This window comes from Ostrea edulis, chromosome 9 (genome assembly GCF_947568905.1).
Source record: "Ostrea edulis chromosome 9, xbOstEdul1.1, whole genome shotgun sequence".
Classification (NCBI taxonomy): domain Eukaryota; kingdom Metazoa; phylum Mollusca; class Bivalvia; order Ostreida; family Ostreidae; genus Ostrea; species Ostrea edulis.
In genome coordinates, this window is record NC_079172.1 from 17,596,272 (window position 1) to 17,611,972 (window position 15,701).

At 34.3% G+C, this 15,701-nt stretch overlaps 1 protein-coding gene across 16 annotated transcripts in view; it reads left to right on the plus strand.

The window, feature by feature from the left end:
• Positions 1-15,701, plus strand: part of LOC125659013 (alpha-1,6-mannosyl-glycoprotein 2-beta-N-acetylglucosaminyltransferase-like) — a 56,311-nt gene that overhangs the window by 1,805 nt on the left and 38,805 nt on the right. For 6 of the 16 annotated variants that reach the window (XM_048890517.2, XM_048890521.2, XM_056148725.1 and 3 more), the window contains one exon: positions 8,428-8,506. The gene's annotated coding sequence lies outside the window, so the exon portion shown is untranslated. Of the gene's footprint in view, positions 1-5,914; positions 6,706-8,267; positions 8,342-8,427; positions 8,512-15,701 lie in introns of those variants that run through there. The other 10 variants (XM_048890514.2, XM_048890520.2, XM_048890512.2 and 7 more) reach the window with 6 other exon arrangements.

Genomic DNA, 15,701 nt, shown 5'->3' on the forward strand with positions numbered 1-15,701 from the left:
AATAATGCCAAACATAGTTCTGTATTTGGTGAGATTTAAGTATGGTAGAGAACAGATATTTAGATTTCTGAAACCAGGGATTTTTTAACCCCTTGAATCCAGGGGCCAGGGCCTTCTCAAGTTTGGGAAAAATAGCGATATTTGATGGAAATTGGGAGATTTGTTTCAAACAAATAAGAAAAACAAGCAAAAAGTTAACCATTTGATATATAATTATCAATGTGGCTGGCTTAAACAAGTTTTAATTTCCAGTCTTTGGCAGAGAAAAAACTGTCACAAATTTTTTGCAACAGAGTGGCGCTGAGGTTGGATGGCCCCTCATGGTATATTCTCATCAAAGCATATCATTTTGGAATTTTTAGGCATCATTTTGGGAAAAATACCTGCTTTTCAGCATTGGGAATGTGGGTGAATTTGGACGAAATGATAAAGAAATAAAAACAACATAGAGACTTGATTAAGTCTGATATCAAGCTTACCATTACAGATTTTACAGACGTGCAATATTTCTGTCATAATTAACATGGTTAAAGAAAGTGACATATTCGATTTCCAATATAGTGACACATTAAGTGTATATACATTATTAATCCCAATTTTTCACACTGAATAAATAATTGAGCATTTGCATATATTGCAAAATTGATATGTGTAAATATAGGATCACATGTGTTACTCGTTAGACAATCACCCCCTTTTTAGGTCACTTGAGTAAACTCTGGTGACCTATTGCAATTGGTTGTCGTCCGTCGTGCTGTGTTAACAATACGGGACTTTCGAGATACTCTGACTTTTATCGCGTGTTGAACGTAAATTGTAGGGCATGCCACTTCCGGATTACAATAACAAATAAGTAAACAAGCATGGAATACTTCAATTGCTATCAAGTTTCTGTATTAAAATGCTGGTTTTCAAAGAAAGGAATCGCTACAACCATTTTATAAGAAAATGCATTTGATTAGATTATGTGAGTTGGCGGGGAAAACAAATCTGGGAAATAACTTGAGGAAATCTGTAAAACTTCATGCCTTCCATCCAAGTATACGCGACTAAATGCGCCTTTTTCCTTCCATCTAATTTACACCCAGGTACTAAGCACCAATATGACTTGAATCATCATCGTGAGACTGCGCATAGCTTTTTACGGACCGTCTGCTAGCGAAACACCAGTTGCGTCGATGTCAACTTTGCCCTACAATTGCTTACTATCACGTGACCGTGGTGTATAAACGTCAAGTCTAATCGGTTGTTCGGGCACATTCCGAAAGTTCCGTATTAAACATTTTTAACTTCTTCTTAATAACTACCATTCCAATTCCAATTCTTTTCAAATTTGATATGAAACATCTTTGGGACAAGGGGAACATAAATTGTAAATTTCAGGACTAGCATCTCAGGGGTCTTAGAGGCGGGGCAAAAACTGCCCAAAATTGACCAATTTTCAAAAATCTTCTTCTAAAGAACTACACACATGTAAGAAAAACTAAATGCAGTGATGTAGAGCAGGAAGGCCTCTACCAAAATTGTAAATTTTATGAACCCTGGGTAGGGGTTCTGACCCCAGGGCAGGGCCAAACTTGTTTTATAGTGTTTATGTGTAAAACACTAAAATAACATCTTCTTTAGTGCTATTGATACTAAATTGAAAATAAATGGATAGAGCAGGTAGTCTTTTACCAAAATTGTAAATTTGATGATCCCCAGAGTAAGGGTTCTCCGGGTGGGGCCAAACTTAGTATATAGTATTATGTGTAAGTTTGCTGATACTGTTTTTAAAAAATCTAAATGCATACTTAGGAATAGCAGAAAAGGATGTACAAAAAATGGTGAATTTCATAACCCAGGGTTATTACTTTAGGATGAGTCCAAATTAGTCATATGTTTTGATGTTAATACACCTATTATTCAAAAAACCCGTAATCAGTATATGCACTTTTGAGGGCAGTGAAGTTTTAAGAACACATCTTGTTTTATACTGTTGCTGAACATTAGAACTTAGCTTAGATATTTAGAACAGGAATGTTTTTCTAGATTTCATAGCCCATAGTAGAAGTAGAGGTACTTTTTCACTAGTATTCAGGTGACCGACAAGGCCTGTGGACTTCTTGTTTTTATAGCTAAGGATACATTTAGTTCCATTCGAAAGCCTATGATTAGTAAAACTGATAATTTTATATTAAGCTTATAGCTACATGTACATATTTTCACAAACATAAATTTAATTTCTGTGTCATAGTAAGTAAAATGGAATGTTTAATTTTCATCTTATGTGTGCATAAAAAAATACCTCTCAATCTTGTTTTGCATAACTGGAAATACTGAAAGTTAAAATTTGAAAATTGATTTGAGCAGTTGTTATTTGAAATGCTTGAAAACCAGAAATTTGTGTTTCTTTTTGTACAAAATGATCTGCCACTGTTATGTATTATGATGTCAAATTATACATATATTACATGACTTCAAGGGCGTTATACCAGAATATTTGCCCTGAGGTGATAGTAAAGCTCTGGGGTGCTGTGTCGCCCAATGCCATAGGAACCCCAGAGCTTTCCTATCACTGAGGTGTAAATATTCTGGTATGAAGCCCTTGAAGTCATGTAATATATGTTATAAAATTTTTAAAGAACAAGACCAAAATAGTTTAATTCATTAGGACATTTATTATACATTTTTTGATACATGAATGAAATTTAATGCAAAGTTTGAACAATTGAATTTCGCTCTTCTGTTTACATTTTATTTTACTTAGCAACCATTGTTTTGAATTTTGAACCAGAGCTAAGTAATACGCAGAATTAATGTGTACATGGGATGATATAGCTGCTTTGGAGGGCATTATAACTTTTTCCAGTGTTATATATAACTGTTTCCGGGAGGCATTGTAACCGTTTCTGGTGTGACAGAGCAGTTTTCTGGGCATGCGATTATACAAATATCAAAATTGTGTCATATGATAAATATCTTGCCCTGACTTTAATTGATATTACAAACCTTAATTGGTCCTTTTTGGTGCAGGGTCTGGTACCATTTCAATAAGGAATTTTGGGAAAATATTTACTAAAGATAAGAAATAATGAATTGTAGGTAGAAAAACAAGATGCAGAGTCATTCGTGTATCACGATTAAAAAATATGCTAAAATTTTATTGTTGGAAGTTAATAAAGATGTAGATACTAAAAGTATTCTGTGAATGAAATGAAACAAAAACTTAGATATAAATTAGAATAGTTTCAAAAGACAGGGTGTCTTTTTTTTTTAAGAAGCGAGCTGGATATACTGACCACATGACTGTCTTTTTAGCTGCATGGTGCTATTTTCCCAGCACTTCTTGGATCTGTGCTTATCTAACTACAGTTTCTTGTTTTACACATGTGGCATTATGAATTTAGTCTGATCTAGCTCCTTATTCCTATATCTACAATTGATGATTTTGATGTCAAAACTTACCAACGCCATTGTTTTCTTCTTGACCATGCATTTGTAAAAATGGCACGTTCAATGCATCTAAATATACAAATACTCATGCGAACAGAAAATATCTGAAAGTTAAGTTAATCAAGAATGAAATCAATTAGTTTACGCTACATAACTTGTTATAAACCGCCATTATAGATACACTAACTATGTTACTTTGGAAAGAAAAAAAAATTGATTACGAGTACGTATGTACCTTTAAAAAAAATTCTATCTATTCCTTTTCAATTGGGATATGTTGCTCAAGTTATTATATACTACCAGTATAAATCCATGTTAGTTTGGGGGAAAAATATTAAATACTCATGCGAACAGAAAATATCTGAAAGTTAAGTTAATCAAGAATGAGCTAAAAAAGAATTCTATCTATTCCTTTTCAATTGGGATATGTTGCTCAAGTTATTATATACTACCAGTATAAATCCATGTTAGTTTGGGGGAAAAATATTATTATATAAGTACATACATACTATTACCTAAGTTAATGTTTTTTAGGGGGGTTAAAGGGACTGGTTCACGATTTTTGATAAAAATATTTTTCATTTTTGATGTTAAACATTAGAAATATAGCTCATTTAATGTTGACAGCCAAAATTTTGACCTTCTGAATGCAAGAATTAAAGTAATATTTTAGCCTTAAATATGTGTTATGTAAACAAAGACTCGAGTCTTTTTTATGTAAACAAACAAACAAGTGAACTATTGATTTTGTAATATAATGCATCTTAATTTTGCATAGTCACAAATTTTAACTTTTAGATGACACATTTCACCCCAAAAATGCTTGAAATGTGAAAGATATAATAATACTTAGAACGATATCCATTTCTTTTGAAAATTTTGTAAGCAATAGCATACCGCAATCTTTGTTTACAAAACAAATAATAAAATCTCTAAAATGAGCTTCTGTGATGATATATCATCTTAATTTTCATGTGAAATCTTTCAAACACATTAGACAGTAGATTCTGATCATCAAAAGTGAAAAACAAAATTTTAGGTAAAATCGTGAATCAGTCCCTTTATCATATATCATTATGCGTTGATATTTCATAAAATAAAGCAACCTTTATACATAGTATTAAACAATTCATACCCAAGATGTTGCAGATTTTACATCAAAGACATACAAATACCATTTTTACTATGCTTGTGAGCTGATATTTGGAAATTTTCAATCAGAATTTGGGAAAAAGCCAGTCTGGGTCTGTTTATCAGACCTGCATGCAAGGGATATTAAGTATTATTATTACATTTCATTATATATCACATGTTTACTCCTTTATCCAGTGGATATCACCCATTACATCAATTTCAATTATTACACTATGTTTTCCTACGCTGTTTTGTGACCTCACAAGCAAACGTTATTTTTTTTTTACATAGTTTATTTACAAAATGTCAGAGCAAGGCAAAATTCCCAACAATACTGTAACGTAAATGAATAACACGGGGAGGGGGGTGGGGGTAGTTACCATGTGATTAAAAGAATCTCTCGTGGTTTGATATGATTTATATTCAGTGAGTTTTGTGTTTTCTTCTATCCCTGAGCCTTGGCAAGATTTTATGTAACAACACATGCAGATACCACATTTACAATGCTTGTGAGCTGATACTTTGAGAAATTTTCAATTAGAATTTGGGAAAAAACAGTCAATTTTCAATTGGGAATGGGTCTGTTTACTGGACCTGCATGCAAGGATATATTAAGCCCTGTATTACATTTCGTTATATATCTAATAGGCCTAGTACACATTTCCAATCAATATAATGACGCACTACATGTTTGCAGGAAATTCTAAGACTAGGATGAAATTAAGTTGATACCCGATTCATTGAAGTTTATTAAGTTGCTTTGAAGTTAAATTAGAATTATAAAAGCTTGCTGATTAGAAGTATCCATATACAATTGCTGAATTGTTATGGTATGATGGACTTTATATTGCTAGCCATTGACTCTAGAACATGAAATATAATGTAGCGTTTCCAGTCAATTACATGCTTTGATTAAAAGTCTGTAGATTTTTAGCTCACCTGAGCTTTTTTGATCATGCACCTTTGGTCTGCTGTCTGTCCATAAACTTTTAACATTTTTGACTCACAGGGCAAACTTGCCACAAAGCATGCTTTGGGTAAAGAGAATTTACTTATGTTGAAATGAAGTACTACATCCTTTTTTTGAAGTGATGATTCAGAATTCATGAAAATTTGGTGGCATCTTTTAAAAAACCATAGACCATGAATTGTCATTTGAATATGTGCAAGCATTCCTGTGTAGTGCAGATTCATATTTAATCGAGAGTGGGGCTTCAATAGAGATTCAGAGTTGTACATGAGAATATATAGGAAATTTGGAAAAAAGAAATATTTTCAAGATTTTTAATGGGGGGGGGGGGGGGGGCGGGGGGGGGGGGGGCTCTTGGCTCTTTTTTAAAAAAAAAAAAATCTTCTCCAAAACAGCAAGGCCATGCTAGTCATATTGATAGTGAAGCATCCCCATGTCGTGTGGAAATCATCATCCCATAGGGCTAGGTTTGAGTCATAATAGGGGGTCATAATGTGTCATGGGAGTAAAGAGGGTAAAATTCTTCTGATGACAAACAACAGAGCGTGACTCAGGTGAGTGTTGTGGCCTGTGGGACTCTTGTTAACCTTCACATTCGATTAGTAAGGGAGAAAATGTTTGCAGAATCAGAAGGAAAGCCGTTAGATTTCAAACAGTCAACCTCAAAATAACGTGTCTATCATTCAAAATAAACAGTCAACCTCAAATTAAGGTGTCTATCATTCAAAATAAACAGTCAACCTCAAATTAAGGTGTCTATCATTCAAAAGTAAATCTGACAGGGGAGACCCATCAATAGAGGGCTCGGCACCCATTAATAAGCCTTTACTAAATGTATAGATATGAAGCTGATAATACTTCTGTCATAAGTGAATGGTGTTTCCTGTTGAATGATTAATTCAGTGTTTGGTTTAGGAATTGATTAGACTTCATCATAGAACAGGTGGTGTATGAACTGCACATGTAGGTCAGGTATGGAATAAGCTAGCTTTTTTACCTGCTTCACCTATTCCATTGTGTTAATGGTGTTTAGTGTAAGGATTATCCACTCATTTCTGTTTTTCTAAGTGTTTCATTCTAAAACACAGCATGGTTTAAATTACTTGGGACATAGAATGAAATTTGTGGACTTTTAATTTTGGAACATGTTGTTTCACAGAAAGAAGGTAAGGCATTTATAATTCATGTATACATTAGCATTTTTTTTTTATAGAGATGATGATATTTGTTTATTTGATTATGAAGAGAGGAGGCTTTGCAGTGTAACCATGGTAATGTGAGATTTAGGAATATCAACAAACCAAAAGTGAAACAGTTAAATTCCTGCATTCATCAACTCCCAAATGTTGTCTTAGAATTACTATATCAGATCCCTCCTATTGTATTTAGTGATGACAGATGTTACAGTCACTGCATAGTGAAACATTGTTACTAGGCATGCAACCTCTTCTGAAGAACTTCAAAATCCATTTGAGAGAAAGAGAAGCAACTGAAATTATTAAATAGGTCTGTGTATGGTGGCTATATAAAATAGCCACATTTTGACCCCTTCATTCATTCCCGGTTTATATTGGTTTACTTTTGGAAGGTGTGACATTTGAAATGTCATCGTACTCTAGTTGTAACAGTAGGTCACTGATTCAAGTTATTTTATCACAATGTTTAATTTCTGACAGCTTCTGTCAAACTGAGTGATTATATTTAGAAATGCTACTTAATTAAGTTTTTCAGAATTAATTTGATGTGCATTGCATATAATTGTTAATTAAATAGGTTTATGATGAACAACAGATTTATTTCTAGTGATACTAACTCGTGGATTTTAGAGTTGCTATATATTATAATACCATATTTGATAACGTTAGATAATAAAGTGTCATGTATAATATTTAAATTATTACACACCGCTGTGTAAAAGATATCCATTCTGAGGGTTTATTGCTCAGATTACAAAATATGCTAAGATTACAGTGTTCATATGATGTTCATATAAAATGCATGTACACAGTACATGTTCAGCTTATCAAATATCAGTATACATGTACATAAAAACTGAGACTGCTCATTTTAGTCTAAGCTTAATTTGCTGAACACTCTTTACTAAAAAAAATAAATATATATACATGTCCCATGTTCTTCCTACTTCCATTTAAAAAAAAAATCTAAAGTAAACATGGTAGAGTGGGTCTGCGGATAAAATTTGAATAAACGGAATTTACTAGCTTGGTTGAAAGATATGTTTATTTTTTGTGACCTTTGACCTGGTAAAAGTGGAAGTGTTGGACCTGTTGTTTGCTCCCATCTCTCCATTCCTCTGTTACACAGGAAGCAGAGAGTGAATCTAAACTATGTGTCTCCAGACACATCACTAGACAGGCTGGTTCTTACAGTAGCTAAGTGACTCGATGTAGCTAGACCAAGCCAACACTACATAGAATACAACAGGAACTTCCTTCTTATAAAACAAAATTATACAGAGAGAGAGAGTACAGAGAGAGAGAGTACAGAGAGAGAGAGAGAGAGAGAGAGAGAGAGAGTAGAGAGAGAGAGTGCAGAGAGAGAGAGTGCAGAGAGACAGAGAGAGAGAAAGAAAGAGAAAGAGAGAGCATTAGTAGTAAAAATATATGCCCTTGTTAGTTTGCAAAATTTATGTCTATGATAATGGTAACTGCGCATGATTGACACATGGAAATGAGTTGATTTCTTTACTGACACTGCAGTTTATATATTGACAACTTCAGTAAGTCGATTACAAGCTTTCCAGGAGCATTTGCTGAGCTGGTCTATTTCAGTTATTGTACAGTAAGAGGGCTTGTTTTAAAAGTATGTTTATCATCACCACAAGGGGCCAGGACATTGTAAAACTAATTGTGAAAATATATTTTCAGATGTCAAAGATGATTCAGAAGTAGGTGTTGATGGGGTCAGCGATGGTTTAAAGGGCAGCATTCAGGGGAAAAGGGGCAGGTAAGGTTAGTGTGTAATTCCATAGAGTGATCTTTCATGTGAATAAGAATACATTAATGTAGGTAATTTTGATACAATGTATTTGAATACCTAATGTAATATATATAGGTCTGCAAACTGATTTATTTAGTTCAGAGACACAATGAATACAATGTTATAATTATAAAAACCAGCAAACTATTATTAACACATTGTTAAATTTGTTTCATTTTAAGGAGATGTGAATACTGTCAGTTTGTTGACTGATTGTATATTACTTGCATTGACAGCCATCACCTGTGTTGACCTAAAAAGAAATTGAATTTAGCAGCGACCTTCATTTTAGTACAAGTAATGCTACAATGTGTGTCCAAGTTTAAGCTTATCCAAGTCGATAAGGCACAGGCCCATGTAACATTTAATATCTAGTCATATTGACCATGACATTGTTCATAAAATGAGAAGTTACTTCTCCAACAATGATTAAATTCATTCACATTGCTTTGGTTTTCCTGTTTATTTGTGCATAATGAGCATATCCTGCATATTCCTGCATACCCAATCACATGCAGGAAAACACCAGGAATGTGTAACGTGCTCTAGCAACATTAAGGAAGGCAGATGTTTTCTGTTAAACAGCAGCATACATGTTCATATATAAAATAGCATTTTCTTTTATTTGAAAACTTTATGTGACATGCAGATATTTTTATGTAAGTTCAGATTTCATGGTCTTTTGCTTGCAAAGTTTTAACGACTACATGCAACTGTGGGTATAGCATTTTGAATTTTTTTTTTTACATGCTTGGTAAAGTCTATGCAGGTAAAGTGCATTGTGTTGCAATCAAATACTTTTAGCTTATTAGTGCTGTAAATTTGGAGGGTATATATACCATTTCATGATTTTGATGATAAGTTAATGTGGATGATTTATATATATGTCCCATGATAATAAGGATTATAATGTATGATCTTGGCCCCACAAAATTCTGAATTTTAAAGCTTCAAAGAAGGATTGTAAATCGTATACATTTCATAAAAGAGATCATGTCCGGTGCAATTTGATGTAATATGTCAGATATTTATTGGTCATAGGGATTGATTCAATTTTTCTCACATCTATTTCAAATGCTGAATTTTGTGAGTCTTCCTTTTTCAAAAAACAGAGCCCAGCTTTGGATGTACAAAAATTTTCTATTACTTTGAATGGAAAAAAAATATCTTTGGTATGAATATGAAGTTAGTTCAAGGCCTGCTCTTATATCTAGGAAAAAAACTGCATGAAGAAAATGACCATTGTATGTCAAAATACAGAAATTCGTCAGAAACTTTATTATGCCATAATTTTGAATCTAGGTGATTTTTGATCAAATGGAAAATAACAACTGAATTACATAGGGTTGTTGCCCAAGATATGAGAAATTTTAATGCCAAAGCAAAACTGTCTTTGATGGGCAAGAACCTTTTTATCTTACAGTTTTTTTATTAATTAAATCAATTACTGTATATACTCGCCTACAAGTCGGTTCGCCTATAAGTCGGTTGTATAGTTTTTAGGTTATTTTGGAGGGAATTGCCATTGACCCATTTATAAGTCGGTCTAACTTTTTTTCAAAAATCGGTTGACAATTTCAAATCAATGCTCTAATGTTTTTACCTGAGTTTCAAATAATATTTTGAGAAATGTGCCAATGTTTGATATTTTTTCTCGACAAATCAATTTCATATCAATACTCTTATGTGTTATCTCAATAATATTCTGGGATATGACATTGATATTTCCTTTTTTATTCTCAACAAATTAAACAGTTACTATTTTGTTTATTTCGTCCATGTTTTTTGTTGTTTAAAAAATACTAGGCTATACATTACGCCGTCCAGAAAAATACTAATCTTCTAAGGAAACTCCTATAAGTCGGACATAGAGTTTTGGACCCAAATTTAACTCCAAAAAATCCGACTTATAGGGGAGTATATACGGTAGCATACCATTGTTAGTACTTCTTTTCTCACTTAAGCTGAAGTACTTCTTTTCTCACTTAAGCTGAAGTAAGCTTTTGTTATTAATTTGTCGGTTTATGTCCAAGGCAAGTACAGATTTATTGCTTTTGATATCGGTATGAGATCAACAATGATTAGATCAATATAGGAGAGTATGACTGTATCAATCGATCATGTCAATATTGTCACAAGTGATGATGTTTCAGTATCCAATTAATTATACATTTAATGTCTGCAGGAATTATGGAATCGTGACAATATCTGTGTTAATGGTTAAAGTCAGCAGTAGGATTAAAGGGGGTGGGGTTGGGGTGGGTTAAAGCATGACAAAGTATCAGCATAGGAAGTCCAAAGTTTGAAGTTTTTATCTGGAATTGACATACCTTTACAGGAATTGACATACCTTTACAGGAATTGACTTACGTTTACAGGAATTGACTTACATTTACAGGAATTGACATACCTTTACAGGAATTGACTTACGTTTACAGGAATTGACTTACATTTACAGGAATTGACATACATTCATAGGAATTGACTGACTTACATTTATAGTTTTAGGGATATGGTTAGGTTGGTTTATGATAAAACTTGGATTAGCTAATGATAATAAAAGAGTAAGGATTCCAAGGTATTGTTGGGTTGGGTTAGGATGGGGTGAATTTTTATTACCTTGTCTTTAGGTGGGTCATATCATGGTACTGCAATGTCTGTGTGTCCTTCTGTCCATCCATCTGTTTGGGATTTTCTGTTTTCATTTTTATTTCTCTGTCACATATCAAGCTAAAGCTTACTAATTAGTTTCTTTGTGGATCACTCTATATCATGTTGCAGTTTTGACCCATTTCAGTTTCTCTTGATACTGGAGTTATGCCCCTTATATTTGAATTAGGGCACATGATTTGTCTGTCTTAATGTTTGCCAGTTAGGACCTCTGACAGCAATTCTTATTTTACAGAGTGCATATGACGAGGATTTGGATTTTCTTGTTTTTCTGAGGAAATTACAGGTTGTTGGACCGAGTCATTTTTGAGGAAATGTTACATATATATATTGCACATAGTGTTTGAATGGTATTAAAATGTGCATATGGCAAGGATTTTGATTTTTTTTCAATTTTTGAGAAAGTGACAAGTTGTTGAACATAGTCAGTCTTGAGGAAGTATTACATAGTGGGTACACGGTTTTTGTCCATCTAACTCCAAGTTTAAATTTTATTTAAAAGTATCCGCTTAGAGAAATTCTGTTGTTGACTCCTATACCGGAGGTACCGTTATCTGCTTTGGGAAATTCTGTTGTCGACTCCTATACCGGAGGTACTGATGTCCGTTTAGGGAAATTCTGTTGTTGACTTCTATACCGGAGGTACCGTTATCTGCTTTGGGAAATTCTGTTGTCGACTGCTATACCGGAGGTACCGTTATCTGCTTTGGGAAATTCTTTTGTCGACTCCTATACTGGAGGTACTGATGTCCGCTTAGGGAAATTCTGTTGTCGACTTCTATACCGGAGGTACTGATGTCCGTTTAGGGAAATTCTGTTGTTGACTTCTATACCGGAGGTACCGTTATCTGCTTTGGGAAATTCGGGGTATTCTGTATACACACTAGCACAGGTGTAAACATAGCTGCAGAACTGTAGCTCTCTGTAAAAATATTGTAACCCTATAACCCTGTTCTGTCACAATATTCTTACAGAGAGCTACAGTTCTGCAGCTAGTGTGAACAGTGATTGTCACAGAGAGCTACAGTTCTGCAGCTAGTGTGAACAATGATTGTCACAGGGAGCTACAGTTCTGCAGCTAATGTGAACAATGATTGTCACAGGGAGCTACAGTTCTGCAGCTAGTGTGAAGCAGCAAGTGTGAACAGTGATTGTCACAGGGAGCTACAGTTCTGCAGCTAGTGTGAAGCAGCAAGTGTGAACAGTGATTGTCACAGAGAGTTACAGTTCTGCAGCTAGTGTGAACAGTGATTGTCACAGAGAGCTACAGTTCTGCAGCTAGTGTGAACAATGATTGTCACAGGGAGCTACAGTTCTGCAGCTAGTGTGAACAGTGATTGTCACAGGGAGCTACAGTTCTGCAGCTAGTGTGAACAATGATTGTCACAGGGAGCTACAGTTCTGCAGCTAGTGTGAACAGTGATTGTCACAGGGAGCTACAGTTCTGCAGCTTGTGTGAACAGTGATTGCCATTTGAATATTGATAAATATACACAGATCAGATATACCAAAATCAACAAAATTAATGCAATCTTCAAAAATCTTGTTTACTCCAGGACATCAAGCAGACAAACTGTTTACGAAGCAATAATCCATCTACCAAAATTGTGAAATTCATGGCCTCTGGCTCCAGGGTGGGCTAAGTTGGTCATATATTGAAAATGCATTATATCTTAGAAAAATATCTTCTTTATTTCTGGACATTATGGACATCAAGTAGTTGACATGATTAATTGTGAAATTTCTGACCATAACCAGGATGGAGCTAGACTGGTCTTATAACAGATAAACTGTTTGTGTGGTTACTGTATATTGGGTAATTTTGGTGTCAGAAATATTTAGCACGGATTTTTTTCTTGAAAAAGTAGTTTGAAATCTTGGTGCTTTAGGCACATTTCCATTTAACAAGTGTATCATTTATAAGAATAAATATTTTGGCACTTTTTTTTAGCAAATTTTCCTCATCTGTCAAAAAAGACAACATTTCCAGCACACTTAAATTACCTGATATATATATATATATATATAAATGTTATTATATATATGGTTTTATGATATATATGGTAATATCATTTTTATGTATTGTAATGCACTTCACCATTGGTTCGTTTGATATCGCGTGTCAAAGTATAGCAATGCGAAGTAACTGGGTATTTCTAATTATAAACATAAAAAAACTCGGATTGACCTGTACTTTCTAATAATAGATAAGGGAAATTTTGCTACGTGCAACAATGAATGTGATTTGCTGACTTATGTCATTCCAACCAATCAAATTCTCTTTCTGGTTCACGTCATTACCTACGTCTAAACAATATGGAGGCGAAGCCTGTTTTCCCTAATTTTGTCAAGCTTTCTTTGAAAAATAATATAACAAATATTGCCCTTTCAATCGATCGATCCATAGATATATTGACTTCGCAGAAAAACATATCAACCTCACACTTCGTGCTTGGTCAATATGCTTTTCTGTGAAGTCGATATATCTATGGATCGACCTCATGAAAGGGCTATATTTGTATAATATGATATATATGGTGTAATGATATTATATATGAAATTTAAGAAGCCTGGGTTCAGATTCCATAGTAGGGCTTAGTTGATCATACATGTATATTGAAAATGCAATATATTTTAGAAAATCTTTACTCTTGGATGTCAAGAAAGGAAACTGCTAGCTGCAATAATTGAGCCCTATCCGATTTTTTTTATTCTGACGTTATCCCCTCTTCAAAAAAAAAAAAATCGAAGAGGGCTACATTATTGCAGCTAGGAAACTGCATGATTACCTATGGGTCCTACTTTAAAACTGTCAATTTCAATTGCCCTTTTAGAGCTCAAATAGGAAACTGCATGTTGCTGTGATGTGATAATTAACACTTCCTCACTTGTAAAGAAATGTTATTTTATAAATTGTGTGTGATAGTTGTTTAAGAAGTGAATTTCATTTTTAGCTCACCTGAGCTGAAAGCTCAAGTGAGCTTTTCTGATCACCTGTTGTCTGTCATCTGTCTGTCTGTAAACTTTTTACATTTTCGACTTCTTCTCCAGAATCACTAGGCCAATTTCAACCAAACTTGGCAAAAAGCATATGCCCTTGGGTAAAGAGCTTTCAAATTTGTTCAGATGAAAGGCCATGCCCCCTTCAAAGGGGAGATAATAAAAAAAACTGCAAAAATAGGGTGGGGTCACTTTAAAATCTTCTCAAAAACCATTAGGCCAGAGAAGTTTACATTTACATGAAAGCTTCCTGACATAGTGCAGATTCAAGTTTGTAAAATTCATGGCCCCCGGGAGTAGGTTGGGGCCGCAATAGGGATCAAAGTTTTACATGCGAATATATAGAAAAAATCTTTAAATATGGACCAAGGTGACTCAGGTGAGGGATGTGGCCCATGGGCCTCTTGTTGAAAATGCATGAGGGTCATTGAATTTGATGCTTCACACCAGCATACTTCATGAAGCAAATTAGCGCTTCATGAAAAGTAGGCCGGCACGGAGCGTTGCAGTCCTTTCCCTCATGTATTTTCAGAAATGAGGTTTATTTCTTTACATTTTCCTTCCATTGCTGTCGGAATTCACAGCCCATTGAAATAGACAATTATTATATTTATTTTTATTGATATTAAGCGCATTGTTCACAACTGCTATGTATTCATGAAGAAATGGTTATCATTACAATTCGTAGAGATAATTTGTAAGATCGGGGGTCAGGGGATAACGTAAGGGTTAAGATTAAGGTATTAAGGCATATGACTTAAGGTTATAATCAAGTTAGAGTTCGTTTTATGGTTAGGTTAAAGTTCAAGAGGTTATAATTGCTTTTATGGTTGGGTTAGGCTACTCAGTGAACATTGCCATTTGGTGTATTTGCTTCTCATTGGAATATGAATGGTAGGTAATTATCAATTGCAAAATGTTTAAATTTCCTGCCTATAAGGAATTGATTTTTAACACGGCTTGTGATCTACCTCGGTATAATGAAATGTATGTAATACAGTCTAAATCTCATCACATTCTTCGGCCATGTCATGAATTTTCTTGACAATCAATTCTATTGACATTCCTTTTCTCTGTGTGAAATTGAAACATATGTTATGAAACACCTTGTATTATTTGTGTTTGACATGTGTTGTTGTCATTGTTCAATAGATCATGATCATGCTTTATTGCACATTTTTATGTTGCGGTAGCTCTGCAGTTGTAAGATCTTTCACTTTGTGACCGGGGGTTGGGTTGTAAGATCTAGCTCAGCTCATGCCATGGCTGCGTCAGACCCAAGACTTGAAAATAAGGTAGTTGCTACTCGTTCACCAAATATGCTCAGTATTTAGAAGTGAAATACTACCTTGAAAAGGAAGTCTCATTTCGGGCATATGTTAGTGAGTTGAAGAGCCCTCACTGCTACAGTCCTGAACACCAAGCATAGCACAGCAGGTGACATCTCAATATGAACAAAAACTTCTCAAAGGGACGTAGAAGAAATCAACAG